This window comes from Ambystoma mexicanum, unplaced genomic scaffold (genome assembly GCF_040938575.1).
Source record: "Ambystoma mexicanum isolate Mex_15411 unplaced genomic scaffold, UKY_AmexF1_1 Mex_scaf1, whole genome shotgun sequence".
In the NCBI taxonomy this organism is placed as follows: Eukaryota; Metazoa; Chordata; class Amphibia; order Caudata; family Ambystomatidae; genus Ambystoma; species Ambystoma mexicanum.
This window is the reverse complement of record NW_027182324.1, coordinates 70,210-91,209: the sequence shown is the minus strand read 5'-3', so window position 1 is coordinate 91,209 and position 21,000 is coordinate 70,210. Positions and strand designations below refer to the sequence as shown.

The window sequence follows — 21,000 nt, the reverse complement described above, 5'->3', positions numbered from 1 at the left end:
GGGAGACAGATTGGTCGAAAAAAAAGCAGACAGGCGCTGCTGAGATTCGAACTCAGGATCTCCTGTTTACTAGACAGGCGCTTTAACCAACTAAGCCACAGCACCTTTTTTGCATCTGGTCTCCTTTCCTTCCTCATGTAATCATTTAGAAGTCATATTCACTTTTTTAAGGCTGGGCTTCTGTTGCAATATAACTTTTCAAAATGTTTTCCAATTGACTGAAACTCCATTGCACAAAACGAGCATGTCAGTAATCGACGATTTAGAGTGGACTGCATTGCCCAGTGTGTGCATTGAGGAGCACATGTACGTCTTTACTGGTGAGCAAGTTTGCACTCATGAATGTGGCAAAACATTCAAATGCGTGGGGTGGATGACCATTAAAGTCCTACATGCTGCAAATCTCTATATCTGGATACGGAATGACTGAAAAAAGTTATGTCTCCAGTGTCAAAATGTGTGTAATGCACTAGTAATTCATTTCCTTTATTGACCAGTGAGGTAGCCATGTATGGAGGTGCTGTAGAGTGAAAATCAAGTTTCAAATGGCAGGGATCCCTGTGCCTGGATAGCTCAGTCGGTAGAGCATCAGACTTTTAATCTGAGGGTCCAGGGTTCAAGTCCCTGTTCAGGCGTACCTTTGCTTCTTTTACAATAAATTAAGCAGGAAATATGAATTGCTCATTCTAATATTTGCTATTTCTGATGGCATGGCAACCTTGGGCAATATGACTCTAAGGTAGTGGAGTCCAGAGTTCTTGGATGCTTTGCCAACATTTTAAGCCTGTCTGTGCTTCTAAATAGCATGCAATAGCAATCTTTGTACAAAGTTTTAATATTGGGGAGACAGATTGGTCGAAAAAAAAGCAGAGAGGCACTGCTGAGATTCAAACTCAGGATCTCCTGTTTACTTGACAGGCGCTTTAACCAATTAAGCCACAGCACCTTTTTTGCATCTAGTCTCCTTTCCTTCCTCATGTAATCATTTAGAAGTGAAATCCACTTTTTTTAAGGCTGGGCTACTGTTGCAATATAACTTTTCAAAATGTTTTCCAATTGACTGAAACTCCATTGCACAAAACGAGCATGTCATTAATCGTCGATTTAGAGTGGACTGCATTGCCCAGTGTGTGCATTGAGGAGCACATGTTCGTCTTTACTGGGGAGCAAGTTTGCACTCATGAATGTGGCAAAACATTCAAATCCGTAAGTGGGTGAACATTAAAGTCCTAGATGCTGCAAATCTCTATATCTGGATACGGAATGACTGAAAAAAGTTATGTCTCCAGTGTCAAAATGTGTGTAATGCACTAGTAATTCATTTCCTTTATTGACCAGTGAGGTAGCCATGTATGGAGGTGCTGTAGAGTGAAAATCAAGTTTCAAATGGGCAGTGATCCCTGTGCCTGGATAGCTCAGTCGGTAGAGCATCAGACTTTTAATCTGAGGGTCCAGGGTTCAAGTCACTGTTCAGGCGTACCTATGCTTCTTTTACAAAAAATTAAGCAGGAAATATGAATTGCTCATTCTAATATGTGCTATTTCTGATGGCATCGCAACCTTGGGCAATATGACTCTAAGGTAGTGGAGTCCAGAGTTTTTGGATGCTTTGCCAACATTTCAAGCCTGACTGTGCTTCTAAATAGCATGAAATAGCAATCTTTGTACAAAGTTTTAATATTGGGGAGACAGATTGGTCGAAAAAAAAGCAGACAGGCGCTGCTGAGATTCGAACTCAGGATCTCCTGTTTACTAGACAGGCGCTTTAACCAACTAAGCCACAGCACCTTTTTTGCATCTGGTCTCCTTTCCTTCCTCATGTAATCATTTAGAAGTGAAATCCATTTTTTTTAAGGCTGGGCTTCTGTTGCAATATAACTTTTCAAAATGTTTTCCAATTGACTGAAACTCCATTGCACAAAACGAGCATGTCATTAATCGTCGATTTAGAGTGGACTGCATTGCCCAGTGTGTGCATTGAGGAGCACATGTTCGTCTTTACTGGGGAGCAAGTTTGCACTCATGAATGTGGCAAAACATTCAAATGCGTGGGGTGGATGACCATTAAAGTCCTACATGCTGCAAATCTCTATATCTGGATACGGAATGACTGAAAAAAGTTATGTCTCCAGTGTCAAAATGTGTGTAATGCACTAGTAATTCATTTCCTTTATTGACCAGTGAGGTAGCCATGTATGGAGGTGCTGTAGAGTGAAAATCAAGTTTCAAATGGCAGTGATCCCTGTGCCTGGATAGCTCAGTCGGTAGAGCATCAGACTTTTAATCTGAGGGTCCAGGGTTCAAGTCCCTGTTCAGGCGTACCTTTGCTTCTTTTACAATAAATTAAGCAGGAAATATGAATTGCTCATTCTAATATTTGCTATTTCTGATGGCATGGCAACCTTGGGCAATATGACTCGAAGGTAGTGGAGTCCAGAGTTCTTGGATGCTTTGCCAACATTTTAAGCCTGACTGTGCTTCTAAATAGCATGCAATAGCAATCTTTGTACAAAGTTTTAATATTGGGGAGACAGATTGGTCGAAAAAAAAGCAGAGAGGCACTGCTGAGATTCAAACTCAGGATCTCCTGTTTACTTGACAGGCGCTTTAACCAACTAAGCCAGAGCACCTTTTTTGCATCTAGTCTCCTTTCCTTCCTCATGTAATCATTTAGAAGTGAAATCCACTTTTTTAAGGCTGGGCTTCTGTTGCAATATAACTTTTCAAAATGTTTTCCAATTGACTGAAACTCCATTGCACAAAACGAGCATGTCATTAATCGTCGATTTAGAGTGGACTGCATTGCCCAGTGTGTGCATTGAGGAGCACATGTTCGTCTTTACTGGGGAGCAAGTTTGCACTCATGAATGTGGCAAAACATTCAAATCCGTAAGTGGGTGAACATTAAAGTCCTAGATGCTGCAAATCTCTATATCTGGATACGGAATGACTGAAAAAAGTTATGTCTCCAGTGTCAAAATGTGTGTAATGCACTAGTAATTCATTTCCTTTATTGACCAGTGAGGTAGCCATGTATGGAGGTGCTGTAGAGTGAAAATCAAGTTTCAAATGGACAGTGATCCCTGTGCCTGGATAGCTCAGTCGGTAGAGCATCAGACTTTTAATCTGAGGGTCCAGGGTTCAAGTCACTGTTCAGGCGTACCTATGCTTCTTTTACAAAAAATTAAGCAGGAAATATGAATTGCTCATTCTAATATGTGCTATTTCTGATGGCATCGCAACCTTGGGCAATATGACTCTAAGGTAGTGGAGTCCAGAGTTTTTGGATGCTTTGCCAACATTTCAAGCCTGACTGTGCTTCTAAATAGCATGAAATAGCAATCTTTGTACAAAGTTTTAATATTGGGGAGACAGATTGGTCGAAAAAAAAGCAGACAGGCGCTGCTGAGATTCGAACTCAGGATCTCCTGTTTACTAGACAGGCGCTTTAACCAACTAAGCCACAGCACCTTTTTTGCATCTGGTCTCCTTTCCTTCCTCATGTAATCATTTAGAAGTGAAATCCATTTTTTTTAAGGCTGGGCTTCTGTTGCAATATAACTTTTCAAAATGTTTTCCAATTGACTGAAACTCCATTGCACAAAACGAGCATGTCATTAATCGTCGATTTAGAGTGGACTGCATTGCCCAGTGTGTGCATTGAGGAGCACATGTTCGTCTTTACTGGGGAGCAAGTTTGCACTCATGAATGTGGCAAAACATTCAAATCCGTAAGTGGGTGAACATTAAAGTCCTAGATGCTGCAAATCTCTATATCTGGATACGGAATGACTGAAAAAAGTTATGTCTCCAGTGTCAAAATGTGTGTAATGCACTAGTAATTCATTTCCTTTATTGACCAGTGAGGTAGCCATGTATGGAGGTGCTGTAGAGTGAAAATCAAGTTTCAAATGGGCAGTGATCCCTGTGCCTGGATAGCTCAGTCGGTAGAGCATCAGACTTTTAATCTGAGGGTCCAGGGTTCAAGTCCCTGCGCAGGCATACCTTCGCTTCTTTTACAAAAAATTAAGCAGGAAATATGAATTGCTCATTCTAATATGTGCTATTTCTGATGGCATCGCAACCTTGGGCAATATGACTCTAAGGTAGTGGAGTCCAGAGTTCTTGGATGCTTTGCCAACATTTCAAGCCTGACTGTGCTTCTAAATAGCATGAAACAGCAATCTTTGTTCAAAGTTTTAATATTGGGGAGACAGATTGGTCGAAAAAAAAGCAGACAGGCGCTGCTGAGATTCGAACTCAGGATCTCCTGTTTACTAGACAGGCGCTTTAACCAACTAAGCCATAGCACCTTTTTTGCATCTGGTCGCCTTTCCTTCCTCATGTAATCATTTAGAAGTGAAATCCACTTTTTTAAGGCTGGGCTTCTGTTGCAATATAACTTTTCAAAATGTTTTCCAATTGACTGAAACTCCATTGCACAAAACGAGCATGTCATTAATCGTCGATTTAGAGTGGACTGCATTGCCCAGTGTGTGCATTGAGGAGCACATGTTCGTCTTTACTGGGGAGCAAGTTTGCACTCATGAATGTGGCAAAACATTCAAATCCGTAAGTGGGTGAACATTAAAGTCCTAGATGCTGCAAATCTCTATATCTGGATACGGAATGACTGAAAAAAGTTATGTCTCCAGTGTCAAAATGTGTGTAATGCACTAGTAATTCATTTCCTTTATTGACCAGTGAGGTAGCCATGTATGGAGGTGCTGTAGAGTGAAAATCAAGTTTCAAATGAGCAGTGATCCCTGTGCCTGGATAGCTCAGTCGGTAGAGCATCAGACTTTTAATCTGAGGGTCCAGGGGTCAAGTCCCTGTTCAGGCGTACCGTTGCTTCTTTTACAAAAATTTAAGCAGGAAATATGAATTGCTCATTCTAATATGTGCTATTTCTGATGGCATCGCAACCTTGGGCAATATGACTCTAAGGTAGTGGAGTCCAGAGTTCTTGGATGCTTTGCCAACATTTCAAGCCTGACTGTGCTTCTAAATAGCATGAAATAGCAATCTTTGTACAAAGTTTTAATATTGGGGAGACAGATTGGTCGAAAAAAAAGCAGACAGGCGCTGCTGAGATTCGAACTCAGGATCTCCTGTTTACTAGACAGGCGCTTTAACCAACTAAGCCACAGCACCTTTTTTGCATCTGGTCTCCTTTCCATTCTCATGTAATCATTTAGAAGTGAAATCCACTTTTTTAAGGCTGGGCTTCTGTTGCAATATAACTTTTCAAAATGTTTTCCAATTGACTGAAACTCCATTGCACAAAACGAGCATGTCATTAATCGTCGATTTAGAGTGGACTGCATTGCCCAGTGTGTGCATTGAGGAGCACATGTTCGTCTTTACTGGGGAGCAAGTTTGCACTCATGAATGTGGCAAAACATTCAAATCCGTAAGTGGGTGAACATTAAAGTCCTAGATGCTGCAAATATCTATATCTGGATACGGAATGACTGAAAAAAGTTATGTCTCCAGTGTCAAAATGTGTGTAATGCACTAGTAATTCATTTCCTTTATTGACCAGTGAGGTAGCCATGTATGGAGGTGCTGTAGAGTGAAAATCAAGTTTCAAATGGGCAGTGATCCCTGTGCCTGGATAGCTCAGTCGGTAGAGCATCAGACTTTTAATCTGAGGGTCCAGGGTTCAAGTCACTGTTCAGGCGTACCTTTGCTTCTTTTACAAAAAATTAAGCAGGAAATATGAATTGCTCATTCTAATATGTGCTATTTCTGATGGCATCCCAACCTTGGGCAATATGACTCTAAGGTAGTGGAGTCCAGAGTTCTTGGATGCTTTGCCAACATTTCAAGCCTGACTGTGCTTCTAAATAGCATGAAATAGCAATCTTTGTACAAAGTTTTAATATTGGGGAGACAGATTGGTCGAAAAAAAAGCAGACAGGCGCTGCTGAGATTCGAACTCAGGATCTCCTGTTTACTAGACAGGCGCTTTAACCAACTAAGCCACAGCACCTTTTTTGCATCTGGTCTCCTTTCCTTCCTCATGTAATCATTTAGAAGTGAAATCCATTTTTTTTAAGGCTGGGCTTCTGTTGAAATATAACTTTTCAAAATGTTTTCCAATTGACTGAAACTCCATTGCACAAAACGAGCATGTCATTAATCGTCGATTTAGAGCGGACTGCATTGCCCAGTGTGTGCATTGAGGTGCACATGTACGTCTTTACTGGGGAGCAAGTTTGCACTCATGAATGTGGCAAAACATTCAAATCCGTAAGTGGGTGACCATTAAAGTCCTAGATGCTGCAAATCTCTACATCTGGATACGGAATGACTGAAAAAAGTTATGTCTCCAGTGTCAAAATGTGTGTAATGCACTAGTAATTCATTTCCTTTATTGACCAGTGAGGTAGCCATGTATGGAGGTGCTGTAGAGTGAAAATCAAGTTTCAAATGGGCAGTGATCCCTGTGCCTGGATAGCTCAGTCGGTAGAGCATCAGACTTTTAATCTGATGGTCCAGGGTTCAAGTCCCTGTTGCATCTGGTCTCCTTTCCTTCCTCATGTAATCATTTAGAAGTGAAATCCACTTTTTTTAAGGCTGGGCTTCTGTTGCAATATAACTTTTCAAAATGTTTTCCAATTGACTGAAACTCCATTGCACAAAACGAGCATGTCAGTAATCGACGATTTAGAGTGGACTGCATTGCCCAGTGTGTGCATTGAGGAGCACATGTACGTCTTTACTGGGGAGCAAGTTTGCACTCATGAATGTGGCAAAACATTCAAATCCGTGGGGTGGATGACCATTAAAGTCCTAGATGCTGCAAATCTCTATATCTGGATACGGAATGACTGAAAAAAGTCATGTCTCCAGTGTCAAAATGTGTGTAATGCACTAGTAATTCATTTCCTTTATTGACCAGTGAGGTAGCCATGTATGGAAGTGCTGTAGAGTGAAAATCAAGTTTCAAATGGGCAGTGATCCTGTGGGTCCAGGGTTCAAGTCCCTGTTCAAGCGTACCTTTGCTTCTTTTACAAAAAATTAAGCAGGAAATATGAATTGCTCATTCGAATATGTGTTATTTCTGATGGCATCTCAACCTTGGGCAATATGACTCTAAGGTAGAGGAGACCAGAGTTCTTGGGTGCTTTGCCAACATTTCAAGCCTGACTGTGCTTCTAAATAGCATGAAATAGCAATCTTTGTACATAGTTTTAATATTGGGGAGACAGATTGGTCGAAAAAAAAGCAGACAGGCGCTGCTGAGATTCGAACTCAGGATCTCCTTTTTACTAGACAGGCGCTTTAACCAACTAAGCCACAGCACCTTTTTTGCATCTGGTCTCCTTTCCTTCCTCATGTAATCATTTAGAAGTGAAATCCACTTTTTTTAAGGCTGGGCTTCTGTTGCAATATAACTTTTCAAAATGTTTTCCAATTGACTGAAACTCCATTGCACAAAACGAGCATGTCATTAATCGTCGATTTAGAGTGGACGGCATTGCCCAGTGTGTGCATTGAGGAGCACATGTTCGTCTTTACTGGGGAGCAAGTTTGCACTCATGAATGTGGCAAAACATTCAAATCCGTAAGTGGGTGAACATTAAAGTCCTAGATGCTGCAAATCTCTATATCTGGATACGGAATGACTGAAAAAAGTTATGTCTCCAGTGTCAAAATGTGTGTAATGCACTAGTAATTCATTTCCTTTATTGACCAGTGAGGTAGCCGTGTATGGAGGTGCTGTAGAGTGAAAATCAAGTTTCAAATGGCAGTGATCCCTGTGCCTGGATAGCTCAGTCGGTAGAGCATCAAACTTTTAATCTGAGGGTTCAGGGTTCAAGTCCCTGCTCAGGCGTACCTTCGCTTCTTTTACAAAAAATTAAGCAGGAAATATGAATTGCTCATTCTAATATGTGCTATTTCTGATGGCATCGCAACCTTGGGCAATATGACTCTAAGGTGGTGGAGTCCAGAGTTCTTGGATGCTTTGCCAACATTTCAAGCCTGACTGTGCTTCTAAATAGCATGAAATAGCAATCTTTGTTCAAAGTTTTAATATTGGGGAGACAGATTGGTCGAAAAAAAAGCAGACAGGCGCTGCTGAGATTCGAACTCAGGATCTCCTGTTTACTAGACAGGCGCTTTAACCAACTAAGCCACAGCACCTTTTTTGCATCTGGTCTCCTTTCCTTCCTCATGTAATCATTTAGAAGTGAAATACACTTTTTTAAGGCTGGGCTTCTGTTGCAATATAACTTTTCAAAATGTTTTCCAATTGACTGAAACTCCATTGCACAAAACGAGCATGTCATTAATCGTCGATTTAGAGTGGACTGCATTGCCCAGTGTGTGCATTGAGGAGCACATGTTCGTCTTTACTGGGGAGCAAGTTTGCACTCATGAATGTGGCAAAACATTCAAATCCGTAAGTGGGTGAACATTAAAGTCCTAGATGCTGCAAATCTCTATATCTGGATACGGAATGACTGAAAAAAGTTATGTCTCCAGTGTCAAAATGTGTGTAATGCACTAGTAATTCATTTCCTTTATTGACCAGTGAGGTAGCCATGTATGGAGGTGCTGTAGAGTGAAAATCAAGTTTCAAATGAGCAGTGATCCCTGTGCCTGGATAGCTCAGTTGGTAGAGCATCAGACTTTTAATCTGAGGGTCCAGGGTTCAAGTCCCTGTTCAGGGGTACCTTTGCTTCTTTTACAAAAAATTAAGCAGGAAATATGAATTGCTCATTCTAATATGTGCTATTTCTGATGGCATCGCAACCTTGGGCAATATGACTCTAAGGTAGTGGAGTCCAGAGTTCTTGGATGCTTTGCCAACATTTCAAGCCTGACTGTGGTTCTAAATAGCATGAAATAGCAATCTTTGTACAAAGTTTTAATATTGGGGAGACAGATTGGTCGAAAAAAAAGCAGACAGGCGCTGCTGAGATTCGAACTCAGGATCTCCTGTTTACTAGACAGGCGCTTTAACCAACTAAGCCACAGCACCTTTTTTACATCTGGTCTCCTTTCCTTCCTCATGTAATCATTTAGAAGTGAAATCCACTTTTTTAAGGCTGGGCTTCTGTTGCAATATAACTTTTCAAAATGTTTTCCAATTGACTGAAACTCCATTGCACAAAACGAGCATGTCATTAATCGTTGATTTAGAGTGGACTGCATTGCCCAGTGTGTGCATTGAGGAGCACATGTTTGTCTTTACTGGGGAGCAAGTTTGCACTCATGAATGTGGCAAAACATTCAAATCCGTAAGTGGGTGAACATTAAAGTCCTAGATGCTGCAAATCTCTATATCTGGATACGGAATGACTGAAAAAAGTTATGTCTCCAGTGTCAAAATGTGTGTAATGCACTAGTAATTCATTTCCTTTATTGACCAGTGAGGTAGCCTTGTATGGAGGTGCTGTAGAGTGAAAATCAAGTTTCAAATGGGCAGTGATACTTGTGCCTGGATAGCTCAGTCGGTAGAGCATCAGACTTTTAATCTGAGGGTCCAGGGTTCAAGTCCCTGTTCAGGCGTACCTTTGCTTCTTTTACAAAAAATTAAGCAGGAAATATGAATTGCTCATTCTAATATGTGCTATTTCTGATGGCATCGCAACCTTGGGCAATATGACTCTAAGGTAGTGGAGTCCAGAGTTCTTGGATGCTTTGCCAACATTTCAAGCCTGACTGTGCTTCTAAATAGCATGAAATAGCAATCTTTGTACAAAGTTTTAATATTGGGGAGACAGATTGGTCGAAAAAAAAGCAGACAGGCGCTGCTGAGATTCGAACTCAGGATCTCCTGTTTACTAGACAGGCGCTTTAACCAACTAAGCCACAGCACCTTTTTTGCATCTGGTCTCCTTTCCTTCCTCATGTAATCATTTAGAAGTGAAATCCACTTTTTTAAGGCTGGGCTTCTGTTGCAATATAACTTTTCAAAATGTTTTCCAATTGACTGAAACTCCATTGCACAAAACGAGCATGTCATTAATCGTCGATTTAGAGTGGACTGCATTGCCCAGTGTGTGCATTGAGGAGCACATGTTCGTCTTTACTGGGGAGCAAGTTTGCACTCATGAATGTGGCAAAACATTCAAATCCGTAAGTGGGTGAACATTAAAGTCCTAGATGCTGCAAATCTCTATATCTGGATACGGAATGACTGAAAAAAGTTATGTCTCCAGTGTCAAAATGTGTGTAATGCACTAGTAATTCATTTCCTTTATTGACCAGTGAGGTAGCCATGTATGGAGGTGCTGTAGAGTGAAAATCAAGTTTCAAATGGGCAGTGATCCCTGTGCATGGATAGCTCAGTCGGTAGAGCATCAGACTTTTAATCTGAGGGTCCAGGGTTCAAGTCACTGTTCAGGCGTACCTTTGCTTCTTTTACAAAAAATTAAGCAGGAAATATGAATTGCTCATTCTAATATGTGCTATTTCTGATGGCATCCCAACCTTGGGCAATATGACTCTAAGGTAGTGGAGTCCAGAGTTCTTGGATGCTTTGCCAACATTTCAAGCCTGACTGTGCTTCTAAATAGCATGAAATAGCAATCTTTGTACAAAGTTTTAATATTGGGGAGACAGATTGGTCGAAAAAAAAGCAGACAGGCGCTGCTGAGATTCGAACTCAGGATCTCCTGTTTACTAGACAGGCGCTTTAACCAACTAAGCCACAGCACCTTTTTTGCATCTGGTCTCCTTTCCTTCCTCATGTAATCATTTAGAAGTGAAATCCATTTTTTTTAAGGCTGGGCTTCTGTTGAAATATAACTTTTCAAAATGTTTTCCAATTGACTGAAACTCCATTGCACAAAACGAGCATGTCATTAATCGTCGATTTAGAGCGGACTGCATTGCCCAGTGTGTGCATTGAGGTGCACATGTACGTCTTTACTGGGGAGCAAGTTTGCACTCATGAATGTGGCAAAACATTCAAATCCGTAAGTGGGTGACCATTAAAGTCCTAGATGCTGCAAATCTCTACATCTGGATACGGAATGACTGAAAAAAGTTATGTCTCCAGTGTCAAAATGTGTGTAATGCACTAGTAATTCATTTCCTTTATTGACCAGTGAGGTAGCCATGTATGGAGGTGCTGTAGAGTGAAAATCAAGTTTCAAATGGGCAGTGATCCCTGTGCCTGGATAGCTCAGTCGGTAGAGCATCAGACTTTTAATCTGATGGTCCAGGGTTCAAGTCCCTGTTGCATCTGGTCTCCTTTCCTTCCTCATGTAATCATTTAGAAGTGAAATCCACTTTTTTAAGGCTGGGCTTCTGTTGCAATATAACTTTTCAAAATGTTTTCCAATTGACTGAAACTCCATTGCACAAAACGAGCATGTCAGTAATCGACGATTTAGAGTGGACTGCATTGCCCAGTGTGTGCATTGAGGAGCACATGTACGTCTTTACTGGGGAGCAAGTTTGCACTCATGAATGTGGCAAAACATTCAAATCCGTGGGGTGGATGACCATTAAAGTCCTAGATGCTGCAAATCTCTATATCTGGATACGGAATGACTGAAAAAAGTCATGTCTCCAGTGTCAAAATGTGTGTAATGCACTAGTAATTCATTTCCTTTATTGACCAGTGAGGTAGCCATGTATGGAAGTGCTGTAGAGTGAAAATCAAGTTTCAAATGGGCAGTGATCCTGTGGGTCCAGGGTTCAAGTCCCTGTTCAAGCGTACCTTTGCTTCTTTTACAAAAAATTAAGCAGGAAATATGAATTGCTCATTCGAATATGTGTTATTTCTGATGGCATCTCAACCTTGGGCAATATGACTCTAAGGTAGTGGAGACCAGAGTTCTTGGGTGCTTTGCCAACATTTCAAGCCTGACTGTGCTTCTAAATAGCATGAAATAGCAATCTTTGTACAAAGTTTTAATATTGGGGAGACAGATTGGTCGAAAAAAAAGCAGACAGGCGCTGCTGAGATTCGAACTCAGGATCTCCTTTTTACTAGACAGGCGCTTTAACCAACTAAGCCACAGCACCTTTTTTGCATCTGGTCTCCTTTCCTTCCTCATGTAATCATTTAGAAGTGAAATCCACTTTTTTTAAGGCTGGGCTTCTGTTGCAATATAACTTTTCAAAATGTTTTCCAATTGACTGAAACTCCATTGCACAAAACGAGCATGTCATTAATCGTCGATTTAGAGTGGACGGCATTGCCCAGTGTGTGCATTGAGGAGCACATGTTCGTCTTTACTGGGGAGCAAGTTTGCACTCATGAATGTGGCAAAACATTCAAATCCGTAAGTGGGTGAACATTAAAGTCCTAGATGCTGCAAATCTCTATATCTGGATACGGAATGACTGAAAAAAGTTATGTCTCCAGTGTCAAAATGTGTGTAATGCACTAGTAATTCATTTCCTTTATTGACCAGTGAGGTAGCCATGTATGGAGGTGCTGTAGAGTGAAAATCAAGTTTCAAATGGCAGTGATCCCTGTGCCTGGATAGCTCAGTCGGTAGAGCATCAAACTTTTAATCTGAGGGTCCAGGGTTCAAGTCCCTGCTCAGGCGTACCTTCGCTTCTTTTACAAAAAATTAAGCAGGAAATATGAATTGCTCATTCTAATATGTGCTATTTCTGATGGCATCGCAACCTTGGGCAATATGACTCTAAGGTGGTGGAGTCCAGAGTTCTTGGATGCTTTGCCAACATTTCAAGCCTGACTGTGCTTCTAAATAGCATGAAATAGCAATCTTTGTTCAAAGTTTTAATATTGGGGAGACAGATTGGTCGAAAAAAAAGCAGACAGGCGCTGCTGAGATTCGAACTCAGGATCTCCTGTTTACTAGACAGGCGCTTTAACCAACTAAGCCACAGCACCTTTTTTGCATCTGGTCTCCTTTCCTTCCTCATGTAATCATTTAGAAGTGAAATACACTTTTTTAAGGCTGGGCTTCTGTTGCAATATAACTTTTCAAAATGTTTTCCAATTGACTGAAACTCCATTGCACAAAACGAGCATGTCATTAATCGTCGATTTAGAGTGGACTGCATTGCCCAGTGTGTGCATTGAGGAGCACATGTTCGTCTTTACTGGGGAGCAAGTTTGCACTCATGAATGTGGCAAAACATTCAAATCCGTAAGTGGGTGAACATTAAAGTCCTAGATGCTGCAAATCTCTATATCTGGATACGGAATGACTGAAAAAAGTTATGTCTCCAGTGTCAAAATGTGTGTAATGCACTAGTAATTCATTTCCTTTATTGACCAGTGAGGTAGCCATGTATGGAGGTGCTGTAGAGTGAAAATCAAGTTTCAAATGAGCAGTGATCCCTGTGCCTGGATAGCTCAGTTGGTAGAGCATCAGACTTTTAATCTGAGGGTCCAGGGTTCAAGTCCCTGTTCAGGGGTACCTTTGCTTCTTTTACAAAAAATTAAGCAGGAAATATGAATTGCTCATTCTAATATGTGCTATTTCTGATGGCATCGCAACCTTGGGCAATATGACTCTAAGGTAGTGGAGTCCAGAGTTCTTGGATGCTTTGCCAACATTTCAAGCCTGACTGTGGTTCTAAATAGCATGAAATAGCAATCTTTGTACAAAGTTTTAATATTGGGGAGACAGATTGGTCGAAAAAAAAGCAGACAGGCGCTGCTGAGATTCGAACTCAGGATCTCCTGTTTACTAGACAGGCGCTTTAACCAACTAAGCCACAGCACCTTTTTTACATCTGGTCTCCTTTCCTTCCTCATGTAATCATTTAGAAGTGAAATCCACTTTTTTAAGGCTGGGCTTCTGTTGCAATATAACTTTTCAAAATGTTTTCCAATTGACTGAAACTCCATTGCACAAAACGAGCATGTCATTAATCGTTGATTTAGAGTGGACTGCATTGCCCAGTGTGTGCATTGAGGAGCACATGTTCGTCTTTACTGGGGAGCAAGTTTGCACTCATGAATGTGGCAAAACATTCAAATCCGTAAGTGGGTGAACATTAAAGTCCTAGATGCTGCAAATCTCTATATCTGGATACGGAATGACTGAAAAAAGTTATGTCTCCAGTGTCAAAATGTGTGTAATGCACTAGTACTTCATTTCCTTTATTGACCAGTGAGGTAGCCTTGTATGGAGGTGCTGTAGAGTGAAAATCAAGTTTCAAATGGGCAGTGATACTTGTGCCTGGATAGCTCAGTCGGTAGAGCATCAGACTTTTAATCTGAGGGTCCAGGGTTCAAGTCCCTGTTCAGGCGTACCTTTGCTTCTTTTACAAAAAATTAAGCAGGAAATATGAATTGCTCATTCTAATATGTGCTATTTCTGATGGCATCGCAACCTTGGGCAATATGACTCTAAGGTAGTGGAGTCCAGAGTTCTTGGATGCTTTGCCAACATTTCAAGCCTGACTGTGGTTCTAAATAGCATGAAATAGCAATCTTTGTACAAAGTTTTAATATTGGGGAGACAGATTGGTCGAAAAAAAAGCAGACAGGCGCTGCTGAGATTCAAACTCAGGATCTCCTGTTTACTAGACAGGCGCTTTAACCAACTAAGCCACAGCACCTTTTTTACATCTGGTCTCCTTTCCTTCCTCATGTAATCATTTAGAAGTGAAATCCACTTTTTTAAGGCTGGGCTTCTGTTGCAATATAACTTTTCAAAATGTTTTCCAATTGACTGAAACTCCATTGCACAAAACGAGCATGTCATTAATCGTTGATTTAGAGTGGACTGCATTGCCCAGTGTGTGCATTGAGGAGCACATGTTCGTCTTTACTGGGGAGCAAGTTTGCACTCATGAATGTGGCAAAACATTCAAATCCGTAAGTGGGTGAACATTAAAGTCCTAGATGCTGCAAATCTCTATATCTGGATACGGAATGACTGAAAAAAGTTATGTCTCCAGTGTCAAAATGTGTGTAATGCACTAGTAATTCATTTCCTTTATTGACCAGTGAGGTAGCCTTGTATGGAGGTGCTGTAGAGTGAAAATCAAGTTTCAAATGGGCAGTGGTCCTTGTGCCTGGATAGCTCAGTCGGTAGAGCATCAGACTTTTAATCTGAGGGTCCAGGGTTCAAGTCCCTGTTCAGGCGTACCTTTGCTTCTTTTACAAAAAATTAAGCAGGAAATATGAATTGCTCATTCTAATATGTGCTATTTCTGATGGCATCGCAACCTTGGGCAATATGACTCTAAGGTAGTGGAGTCCAGAGTTCTTGGATGCTTTGCCAACATTTCAAGCCTGACTGTGCTTCTAAATAGCATGAAATAGCAATCTTTGTACAAAGTTTTAATATTGGGGAGACAGATTGGTCGAAAAAAAAGCAGACAGGCGCTGCTGAGATTCGAACTCAGGATCTCCTGTTTACTAGACAGGCGCTTTAACCAATTAAGCCACAGCACCTTTTTTGCATCTAGTCTCCTTTCCTTCCTCATGTAATCATTTAGAAGTGAAATCCACTTTTTTTAAGGCTGGGCTACTGTTGCAATATAACTTTTCAAAATGTTTTCCAATTGACTGAAACTCCATTGCACAAAACGAGCATGTCATTAATCGTCGATTTAGAGTGGACTGCATTGCCCAGTGTGTGCATTGAGGAGCACATGTTCGTCTTTACTGGGGAGCAAGTTTGCACTCATGAATGTGGCAAAACATTCAAATCCGTAAGTGGGTGAACATTAAAGTCCTAGATGCTGCAAATCTCTATATCTGGATACGGAATGACTGAAAAAAGTTATGTCTCCAGTGTCAAAATGTGTGTAATGCACTAGTAATTCATTTCCTTTATTGACCAGTGAGGTAGCCATGTATGGAGGTGCTGTAGAGTGAAAATCAAGTTTCAAATGAGCAATGATCCCTGTGCCTGGATAGCTCAGTCGGTAGAGCATCAGACTTTTAATCTGAGGGTCCAGGGTTCAAGTCCCTGTTCAGGCGTACCTTTGCTTCTTTTACAAAAATTTAAGCAGGAAATATGAATTGCTCATTCTAATATGTGCTATTTCTGATGGCATCGCAACCTTGGGCAATATGACTCTAAGGTAGTGGAGTCCAGAGTTCTTGGATGCTTTGCCAACATTTCAAGCCTGACTGTGCTTCTAAATAGCATGAAATAGCAATCTTTGTACAAAGTTTTAATATTGGGGAGACAGATTGGTCGAAAAAAAAGCAAACAGGCGCTGCTGAGATTCGAACTCAGGATCTCCTGTTTACTAGAAAGGCGCTTTAACCAACTAAGCCACAGCACCTTTTTTGCATCTGGTCTCCTTTCCATTCTCATGTAATCATTTAGAAGTGAAATCCACTTTTTTAAGGCTGGGCTTCTGTTGCAATATAACTTTTCAAAATGTTTTCCAATTGACTGAAACTCCATTGCACAAAACGAGCATGTCATTAATCATCGATTTAGAGTGGACTGCATTGCCCAGTGTGTGCATTGAGGAGCACATGTTCGTCTTTACTGGGGAGCAAGTTTGCACTCATGAATGTGGCAAAACATTCAAATCCGTAAGTGGGTGAACATTAAAGTCCTAGATGCTGCAAATCTCTATATCTGGATACGGAATGACTGAAAAAAGTTATGTCTCCAGTGTCAAAATGTGTGTAATGCACTAGTAATTCATTTCCTTTATTGACCAGTGAGGTAGCCATGTATGGAGGTGCTGTAGAGTGAAAATCAAGTTTCAAATGGACAGTGATCCCTGTGCCTGGATAGCTCAGTCGGTAGAGCATCAGACTTTTAATCTGAGGGTCCAGGGTTCAAGTCACTGTTCAGGTGTACCTTTGCTTCTTTTACAAAAAATTAAGCAGGAAATATGAATTGCTCATTCTAATATGTGCGATTTCTGATGGCATCGCAACCTTGGGCAATATGACTCTGAGGTAGTGGAGTCCAGAGTTCTTGGATGCTTTGCCAACATTTCAAGCCTGACTGTGCTTCTAAATAGCATGAAATAGCAATCTTTGTACAAAGTTTTAATATTGGGGAGACAGATTGGTCGAAAAAAAAGCAGACAGGCGCTGCTGAGATTCGAACTCAGGATCTCCTGTTTACTAGACAGGCGCTTTAACCAACTAAGCCACAGCACCTTTTTTGCATCTGGTCTCCTTTCCTTCCTCATGTAATCATTTAGAAGTCATATTCACTTTTTTAAGGCTGGGCTTCTGTTGCAATATAACTTTTCAAAATGTTTTCCAATTGACTGAAACTCCATTGCACAAAACGAGCATGTCAGTAATCGACGATTTAGAGTGGACTGCATTGCCCAGTGTGTGCATTGAGGAGCACATGTACGTCTTTACTGGTGAGCAAGTTTGCACTCATGAATGTGGCAAAACATTCAAATGCGTGGGGTGGATGACCATTAAAGTCCTACATGCTGCAAATCTCTATATCTGGATACGGAATGACTGAAAAAAGTTATGTCTCCAGTGTCAAAATGTGTGTAATGCACTAGTAATTCATTTCCTTTATTGACCAGTGAGGTAGCCATGTATGGAGGTGCTGTAGAGTGAAAATCAAGTTTCAAATGGCAGGGATCCCTGTGCCTGGATAGCTCAGTCGGTAGAGCATCAGACTTTTAATCTGAGGGTCCAGGGTTCAAGTCCCTGTTCAGGCGTACCTTTGCTTCTTTTACAATAAATTAAGCAGGAAATATGAATTGCTCATTCTAATATTTGCTATTTCTGATGGCATGGCAACCTTGGGCAATATGACTCTAAGGTAGTGGAGTCCAGAGTTCTTGGATGCTTTGCCAACATTTTAAGCCTGTCTGTGCTTCTAAATAGCATGCAATAGCAATCTTTGTACAAAGTTTTAATATTGGGGAGACAGATTGGTCGAAAAAAAAGCAGAGAGGCACTGCTGAGATTCAAACTCAGGATCTCCTGTTTACTTGACAGGCGCTTTAACCAATTAAGCCACAGCACCTTTTTTGCATCTAGTCTCCTTTCCTTCCTCATGTAATCATTTAGAAGTGAAATCCACTTTTTTTAAGGCTGGGCTACTGTTGCAATATAACTTTTCAAAATGTTTTCCAATTGACTGAAACTCCATTGCACAAAACGAGCATGTCATTAATCGTCGATTTAGAGTGGACTGCATTGCCCAGTGTGTGCATTGAGGAGCACATGTTCGTCTTTACTGGGGAGCAAGTTTGCACTCATGAATGTGGCAAAACATTCAAATCCGTAAGTGGGTGAACATTAAAGTCCTAGATGCTGCAAATCTCTATATCTGGATACGGAATGACTGAAAAAAGTTATGTCTCCAGTGTCAAAATGTGTGTAATGCACTAGTAATTCATTTCCTTTATTGACCAGTGAGGTAGCCATGTATGGAGGTGCTGTAGAGTGAAAATCAAGTTTCAAATGGGCAGTGATCCCTGTGCCTGGATAGCTCAGTCGGTAGAGCATCAGACTTTTAATCTGAGGGTCCAGGGTTCAAGTCACTGTTCAGGCGTACCTATGCTTCTTTTACAAAAAATTAAGCAGGAAATATGAATTGCTCATTCTAATATGTGCTATTTCTGATGGCATCGCAACCTTGGGCAATATGACTCTAAGGTAGTGGAGTCCAGAGTTTTTGGATGCTTTGCCAACATTTCAAGCCTGACTGTGCTTCTAAATAGCATGAAATAGCAATCTTTGTACAAAGTTTTAATATTGGGGAGACAGATTGGTCGAAAAAAAAGCAGACAGGCGCTGCTGAGATTCGAACTCAGGATCTCCTGTTTACTAGACAGGCGCTTTAACCAACTAAGCCACAGCACCTTTTTTGCATCTGGTCTCCTTTCCTTCCTCATGTAATCATTTAGAAGTGAAATCCATTTTTTTTAAGGCTGGGCTTCTGTTGCAATATAACTTTTCAAAATGTTTTCCAATTGACTGAAACTCCATTGCACAAAACGAGCATGTCATTAATCGTCGATTTAGAGTGGACTGCATTGCCCAGTGTGTGCATTGAGGAGCACATGTTCGTCTTTACTGGGGAGCAAGTTTGCACTCATGAATGTGGCAAAACATTCAAATGCGTGGGGTGGATGACCATTAAAGTCCTACATGCTGCAAATCTCTATATCTGGATACGGAATGACTGAAAAAAGTTATGTCTCCAGTGTCAAAATGTGTGTAATGCACTAGTAATTCATTTCCTTTATTGACCAGTGAGGTAGCCATGTATGGAGGTGCTGTAGAGTGAAAATCAAGTTTCAAATGGCAGTGATCCCTGTGCCTGGATAGCTCAGTCGGTAGAGCATCAGACTTTTAATCTGAGGGTCCAGGGTTCAAGTCCCTGTTCAGGCGTACCTTTGCTTCTTTTACAATAAATTAAGCAGGAAATATGAATTGCTCATTCTAATATTTGCTATTTCTGATGGCATGGCAACCTTGGGCAATATGACTCGAAGGTAGTGGAGTCCAGAGTTCTTGGATGCTTTGCCAACATTTTAAGCCTGACTGTGCTTCTAAATAGCATGCAATAGCAATCTTTGTACAAAGTTTTAATATTGGGGAGACAGATTGGTCGAAAAAAAAGCAGAGAGGCACTGCTGAGATTCAAACTCAGGATCTCCTGTTTACTTGACAGGCGCTTTAACCAACTAAGCCAGAGCACCTTTTTTGCATCTAGTCTCCTTTCCTTCCTCATGTAATCATTTAGAAGTGAAATCCACTTTTTTAAGGCTGGGCTTCTGTTGCAATATAACTTTTCAAAATGTTTTCCAATTGACTGAAACTCCATTGCACAAAACGAGCATGTCATTAATCGTCGATTTAGAGTGGACTGCATTGCCCAGTGTGTGCATTGAGGAGCACATGTTCGTCTTTACTGGGGAGCAAGTTTGCACTCATGAATGTGGCAAAACATTCAAATCCGTAAGTGGGTGAACATTAAAGTCCTAGATGCTGCAAATCTCTATATCTGGATACGGAATGACTGAAAAAAGTTATGTCTCCAGTGTCAAAATGTGTGTAATGCACTAGTAATTCATTTCCTTTATTGACCAGTGAGGTAGCCATGTATGGAGGTGCTGTAGAGTGAAAATCAAGTTTCAAATGGACAGTGATCCCTGTGCCTGGATAGCTCAGTCGGTAGAGCATCAGACTTTTAATCTGAGGGTCCAGGGTTCAAGTCACTGTTCAGGCGTACCTATGCTTCTTTTACAAAAAATTAAGCAGGAAATATGAATTGCTCATTCTAATATGTGCTATTTCTGATGGCATCGCAACCTTGGGCAATATGACTCTAAGGTAGTGGAGTCCAGAGTTTTTGGATGCTTTGCCAACATTTCAAGCCTGACTGTGCTTCTAAATAGCATGAAATAGCAATCTTTGTACAAAGTTTTAATATTGGGGAGACAGATTGGTCGAAAAAAAAGCAGACAGGCGCTGCTGAGATTCGAACTCAGGATCTCCTGTTTACTAGACAGGCGCTTTAACCAACTAAGCCACAGCACCTTTTTTGCATCTGGTCTCCTTTCCTTCCTCATGTAATCATTTAGAAGTGAAATCCATTTTTTTTAAGGCTGGGCTTCTGTTGCAATATAACTTTTCAAAATGTTTTCCAATTGACTGAAACTCCATTGCACAAAACGAGCATGTCATTAATCGTCGATTTAGAGTGGACTGCATTGCCCAGTGTGTGCATTGAGGAGCACATGTTCGTCTTTACTGGGGAGCAAGTTTGCACTCATGAATGTGGCAAAACATTCAAATCCGTAAGTGGGTGAACATTAAAGTCCTAGATGCTGCAAATCTCTATATCTGGATACGGAATGACTGAAAAAAGTTATGTCTCCAGTGTCAAAATGTGTGTAATGCACTAGTAATTCATTTCCTTTATTGACCAGTGAGGTAGCCATGTATGGAGGTGCTGTAGAGTGAAAATCAAGTTTCAAATGGGCAGTGATCCCTGTGCCTGGATAGCTCAGTCGGTAGAGCATCACACTTTTAATCTGAGGGTCCAGGGTTCAAGTCCCTGCGCAGGCATACCTTCGCTTCTTTTACAAAAAATTAAGCAGGAAATATGAATTGCTCATTCTAATATGTGC

The 21,000-nt window shown here is 40.9% G+C and overlaps 8 non-coding genes across 8 annotated transcripts; all 8 read left to right on the top strand.

Annotated features, from left to right (window-relative positions):
- Positions 1–562: 562 nt before the first annotated feature.
- On the top strand, positions 563–635 carry TRNAK-UUU (transfer RNA lysine (anticodon UUU)). The gene has a single exon. It is a non-coding gene; the product is annotated as a tRNA-Lys (tRNA).
- Positions 636–2,246: 1,611 nt separating this feature from the next.
- On the top strand, positions 2,247–2,319 carry TRNAK-UUU (transfer RNA lysine (anticodon UUU)). The gene has a single exon. It is a non-coding gene; the product is annotated as a tRNA-Lys (tRNA).
- Positions 2,320–9,452: 7,133 nt separating this feature from the next.
- TRNAK-UUU (transfer RNA lysine (anticodon UUU)) lies at positions 9,453–9,525 on the top strand. The gene has a single exon. It is a non-coding gene; the product is annotated as a tRNA-Lys (tRNA).
- Positions 9,526–14,133: 4,608 nt separating this feature from the next.
- TRNAK-UUU (transfer RNA lysine (anticodon UUU)) lies at positions 14,134–14,206 on the top strand. The gene has a single exon. It is a non-coding gene; the product is annotated as a tRNA-Lys (tRNA).
- Positions 14,207–14,974: 768 nt separating this feature from the next.
- On the top strand, positions 14,975–15,047 carry TRNAK-UUU (transfer RNA lysine (anticodon UUU)). Its single transcript has one exon. It is a non-coding gene; the product is annotated as a tRNA-Lys (tRNA).
- Positions 15,048–15,816: 769 nt separating this feature from the next.
- Positions 15,817–15,889, top strand: TRNAK-UUU (transfer RNA lysine (anticodon UUU)). Its single transcript has one exon. It is a non-coding gene; the product is annotated as a tRNA-Lys (tRNA).
- Positions 15,890–17,498: 1,609 nt separating this feature from the next.
- Positions 17,499–17,571, top strand: TRNAK-UUU (transfer RNA lysine (anticodon UUU)). Its single transcript has one exon. It is a non-coding gene; the product is annotated as a tRNA-Lys (tRNA).
- Positions 17,572–19,182: 1,611 nt separating this feature from the next.
- Positions 19,183–19,255, top strand: TRNAK-UUU (transfer RNA lysine (anticodon UUU)). Its single transcript has one exon. It is a non-coding gene; the product is annotated as a tRNA-Lys (tRNA).
- The last annotated feature ends 1,745 nt before the right edge of the window (positions 19,256–21,000 follow it).